Source organism: Lathyrus oleraceus, chromosome 5 (genome assembly GCF_024323335.1).
Source record: "Lathyrus oleraceus cultivar Zhongwan6 chromosome 5, CAAS_Psat_ZW6_1.0, whole genome shotgun sequence".
NCBI lineage: Eukaryota > Viridiplantae > Streptophyta > Magnoliopsida > Fabales > Fabaceae > Lathyrus > Lathyrus oleraceus.
The window spans coordinates 68,446,283-68,452,389 of record NC_066583.1 but is presented as its reverse complement, the minus strand read 5'-3'; positions in this window follow the sequence as shown (position 1 = coordinate 68,452,389).

The following is a 6,107-nucleotide window of genomic DNA, read 5'->3' as shown; positions in this document are numbered from 1 at the left end:
GATCAAACGATCATCTGCAGAAGTCTCAGAACCCGATAAAGCAAAAACCTTGCCTCCCGACTGATTCTCTTTCTTCGGCTTAGGACACTGCGGACTGATATGACCCAACTCTCCACAGTTGAAACAAGTCACAGTCTTCAACCGGCACTCTACAGCCAAATGACCACCTTTTCCACACTTGAAACACTTCATCTCAGCACTGGTACACTCATGAACACGATGTCCAGCCCGACCACATCTGTAACACTTAACAGGAGCACTAGAATCTCCCCCACTAGGCCTCTTCATCCCACTCTGCTTCTGAAAACCTTTGCCAGCTGCATACGGTTTCCCACGATCAACCTGATTCTTACCCTTCCTATCAACCCTCTGCTGATAGCTCTCTGCTCTGGCCTTGGAATCCTGTTCAAAAATCCTGCAACAGTCAACCAAATCAGAAAACACCCTGATTCGCTGATATCCAATTGCCTGCTTGATCTCGGGACGCAACCCGTTCTCAAACTTCACACACTTCGAAAATTCTCCAGCGGCCTCACTATAAGGAGTATAGTACTTTGACAGCTCTGTGAACTTCGCAGCATACTCCGTAACAGACCTGTTACCCTGCTTCAATTCCAAGAATTCTATCTCTTTCTTTCCTCTGACATCCTCGGGAAAATACTTCCTCAGAAATCTCTCTCTGAACACAGCCCAAGAAATATCAGCATTTCCAGCAGTTTCCAACTCAGTGCGGGTAGCAACCCACCAATCATCAGCCTCCTCCGACAGCATATGCGTACCGAACCTGACCTTCTGGTTATCAGCACACTCAGTCACTCGGAAGATTCTCTCAATCTCCTTCAACCACTTCTGAGCACCATCTGGATCGTATGCTCCTTTGAACATTGGAGGATTGTTCTTCTGGAACTCACTCAGTTGACGAGCAGCTCCCATTCCCATAACATTCGGATTTCCTCCAAGTACTCCAGCTAGCATACCCAGAGCCTCAGCAATCGCAGCATCATCTCTACCTCTTCCAGCCATCTCTATTCTGAAACCCAAACAACTAAACAATAAGTACTGATAGGGTTACACAACACCTATCCCGTACAGGGGAAACTGAATAACTACGACTCGACACGACCGACTATGCTCTGATACCACTAATGTAACACCCTTCTACATACCCCAAAATATTTAATTAAAAATAATAACACATTAATCAGAGTAATTATGCCCCGAAGGGTGTCACACAATTATTTCACAAAATTCATCAAAATAACCTGTCATGCTCATTTATTTAATCCAAATAAGGTTCTTTGCATAATTCGCAGCGGATACTAAAAATCAACATTTAGATCATGTACCACTTTACATGTAAAGTTGATCAACAACAAAATCAAACATATTCAAACACCCCATCCCGATGTTACATCTATCAGAGCATGACCCCTTAGGAGACTACTCTAGACTCCAAGCATTAACTTCTATTCACTCATAGCTGGTTACCTGAAAAATAGTGTAAGGGTGAGTTCCTCAATCAATATAACAGGCATTATACAACATTAAGTAATGTTAAGTAAATGACGCATCAAATCACCCCAACCAGACTACACACTCCATCACGGCAGTATCACGCAACATCATGCTCAGCAATAACATACAGCATATATATAGATATGTAATCTCAACTCATGCTCCACACCAATAACACAACACGACGATTAACTCACTAATTCCTCACAGTGGGAATTAGCTACAGCCCCACCGGCTATGCCATGCATTCATTATGCAATGAGACTCTACACATGCGGTACCGACTCTTCTTGAACATATAGTCCAAGCTCACCGATCCCTCTGGATACGGCTACTGAGCTCACTAGTCCCACTCATTGAGATCTAATGACTCACTCACTAATTCCTCACCATGGGAATTAGCTACAGCCCCAAAGGCTAGACTATGCACGCTACTCATTTAGTATGCAAGCATCAACAACAATCCACAACTCACTAACTCCTCACAATGGGAATTAGCTACAGCCCCAAAGGCTAGACTATGCATGCTGATCACCTAGCAATGCAACAACAACAACAACTCAAGAATAGACATATGACAGTCTATTCACAGATGCATACATAACTGATACATTTACAGTATAATGCATACCAACCAACACATATTGTCAATACATTTATCACAAAAGCATATCACAACATGCTATAAATCAAATACAGTATTAGCACACTCTACTAATAACTATACTACTCAAAACAACGGGAATTGATCCCTATTACATCATACCTCAGCTAAGTCTCACTACTCAGCCTGAACAGTCAAAAACTGCACGACAACAGCACAGGAAATCACAATCCTGCCCATACGCGTATTGCCTATGCTCATACGCGTATTGCCTAAATCCAGACCAAGCCATACGCGTATTGCCCAATTCCATACGCGTATGCTACGCGTATCACTTCCCCATACGCGTACCACCAGAGACCATTTTACGTTCAAAATTTCATCTTCCTCATCCATACGCGTATTGCCTAGCGCCATACGCGTACCAGCCATCCCATACGCGTATTGCCTAGTGCCATACGCGTATGACCAGAAACCAGCATTCTCAGATCTGCAATGGCTTTTCTGCTACGAGTTCTATTCGATCTACCCTTCCACAGTCCACATCTACACAGAAATCACTCGTATCATCTAACCCGAATCATTCCCTATTCGATTTCACAACTCCTGACATTATCACATACAATTCCTACGAATTTCTTTCGATTATCACCCAATTTCGTTCATCAATTATTTCCATAAATTCATCCTAATCATCCAATTCAAAGGTAAATTAAAGGTCTATCACTACCCATGACATATTATCATATAATACCCGTCAATCAACGATAAACCCCCCTTACCTGAGTTAATCCGGCAGCCTCTGCAGCTTCAAGCTTTTCCTCCCTGAAATCCCTTGTTCTCTGGTTCTCTTTTTGCCCTTTTTCCACGTTCTGCCTCTTTTTCCTTTTCACGTGAAAACAATAACCTTTTTACCAAATGGGACCTTTTTACTGATTTTCCACTTTTATTCCAATAATAATAAAAATAATAATCCAATAATAATAATCCCAATAATTATTATTCTAAAATAATAATATTATTAATCCCAACTTCCAATTATTCAATTAAATTAATAAATAAAATATTAATTTAAATTAAATAATTAACTTATTTTAATTGGGGTGTTACAAGTTACATGAGGTAAAAGGCCCAATACCCAGGCTATGAGTGAAATCTAGGATACTTAGGAATAGAGTGATTCATGGGAAGCGGGTGGTATTGCGCCACTTAGCAGAACATTGATATCACGAGCAGTTCAGACCCTGGTGGGATATTGTCGTTACATACTTCAGGTGTGTATATGATGGTATTCTGCGAAAGGTTATTTATGCTGTGTTTCTCTTCGACTTTACCCTGGCCTAGATAACACCCGTGAGTGGGGAGGGTTTGATCATTACAGGTACAGTTGCTGATTGGTTGGCGATTTGTTGGTGACTCTTGGTACTGATGGTGACTGTGAATTATGGAGCATTTATTTCTGGGACGCCAGAGTTCTGTCCATGGTTTATCAGCGTGTTCCGTTTATTTCGGATCCCCGGGCTGATTTGAGAGTACTTGTTCAGAGGATCCGTTTGTCACCCGTTCAGTGTTTGTTCCTGTGAAGATAGTGATATAATCTCCGGTTCCGTTTATTTCGGAACCCCCCAAGTTGGATTTATGGTGACTTGATCCCACAGATATGACTGGTTCAGAAAAGCAGAGGGTCTACAGTTGACTTGGTGGCACAAAGGCCTGCATTCATGCATTTGCATCATATCATCTCGCATTCATCTGCATTCAACTCATGTCTGTCCGTACTCAGGGTCCATTATTTTTAAATTAAAAACCCCGGTTGAGAGACATCCAGATGTCAAAATGTTGTTGATGAAATTTTATCTGTCTCGATGAAACCAGAAAAAAAAGAGGACTGAATATTCCTAGTACGGACAGACATTGCATGTGTGAGTCATACTAACCCGTTTGCTGTTTTGTAGGTTTCAGTATTCAACCGGTGCGCATAGCTCGTCTGTTCAGATAACCTGCTGGGGGTCAACAAATCCAAGCTGATGGATCTTCCCAACGCCGATATCCTTGAACTGAAAGAGATGATGAGGGAGTTGTTCAGTGTTGTGCAAAGGCTTGCCTTGGGACAGAAAGCCATGTCTGAGAGATTGGAAAAGATTGAGAAATGGCTGATAGTAGAGAAGGTTCAGGGGAAGGCTCCGTCCTCCGAAGTGAACAAACCTTCTAGTACTGTAGCAAGGAAATCCTCCGACAGTGGTCCGTTCAAGAGGGAAGTTGAGCCAGTTGGTGTGCCTGCAAAGAAAGAACGTAGTAAAGATCGTTATCATCCTTATGCCGCCACTGTAATCACTCCTGTCAGCAATCCACCTGCTCAACAGCAACAACTGCCACCTCAACAAAAGACACCGGGAGCTAAGAGCCGGGTGAGGAAGAAGAATGGGGATCGTCAGTTTGAGGAACCACCTGTGACTTATGCCCTTCTTTTCCAAAGGTTGAGGGATCTGGGATTAGTTCGACCGAGGATTTTGATTCCGATAGAACAGCAGCGGAGGCATGCAAACTATGATGAGAATGCCAAGTGCGAGTTCCACTCTGAGGCACCCGGACACAACATTGAAGGTTGCAGAGCTTTTAAGCATATTGTCCAAGATCTGGTGGACTCCAAGGCTATCAGCTTGGCACAGATAATGAATGAGGATGTCAACCCCGTACTCAGGCAGGGACCAGTAAAGGTAAAGATGATGAAAAAGGTCAAGAAAGGAATAGAAGTGATTGAAGAGGGTCAGCTAAAAGGTCCAATGGCTATGGTTCCAAAACTTCTGCTACGGGATGGAGCTTTCCCTGCTGTTGATAATGCTTGTGCGACTATCACTACAGAAAGGTGTGTATTGATGGAAGACCCGACCCAGAAGATGAAGAAAGTAGAAATGGACAATGAAAGATGTGAAGCACCCAGTCTGGAAGTTGAAACCGTCCAGGTGGAGAATGCCTTTGCTGCTGAGAGAAAGAAGAAGTTGCCCATTTCTTCTTATAAACAAGCTCTGGAAGTGGTGAAGAACAAAGAGGCCCAAGGCTGGGGGAGGATCATTGACATCGTGGTAAAAGCAGACATGTTTGGAGTCGGTTATCAGCCGGATTTGGAGTCATCTAGACCAGACAGAGGATGTCGTCCACTGTACGCCTTCGCCAGTGCAGGAATGTTGGATCCTGGTCATGCCCGTTCAGTGGGTGAAGATGTTGACAGCGACCGCGAACTCGAGTTGTGGATAAAGTCGTGCGTACCAGGAAACTGGAAGGCCTCCAAAAGCATCACTGTCACTCATTCTGAAGAGTAGTATTTCTGTTTTTCAATTTTTGTTTGCATGAAAGCCATACGTTTTGCCCGAAACGTAATGGTCCATTGTAAGGGCCATCTCATGTGTTTCATTATGCAACATTTTGCATCAGTAATGAATGGATGTTTTTGTAGTTAAAAGCGGTGTTCCCTGTTTTTCATTTAATTTTGCAATTTAAAAAAGGAAAAAAAACAAATAAAAATGGCAACGTTTCTTCATTCTCTTTCCTTTTGATTTTGTCTCGTTCCAAAGTGATTACTCTCCTGATCTCACCGATAACGATTTGGTTACACCTCTGTATGACTTCGACAATTCGACCTATCATGCCAGAGGAAAAAGGCGAAGAAGATTGTGATTTGCTGGAATTAGCCAGGTCTTTGAAACAAGAGGAGAAGGTGATTCAACCGCACGAGGAGCGATTCAAGATTGTTACTCCAAGCTCCGCCGAGGTTAGAAAGCAAAAGCTAAGGCCGACAAAGGATGAGAAAGAGAGAAGGTGTGAATAGACTATCAAGATGCGAGCAGAGCTAATCAGAAAGATGCATTCCCGGTACATCACAATGAGGTATTGGTTGATTATATGGCTCAGGTCTCAGTGTTTATCTTCATGGATGGCTTCTTGGCCAAGACCAGATTGAATTGTTGCCAGATGATATGGAGTAAACCAG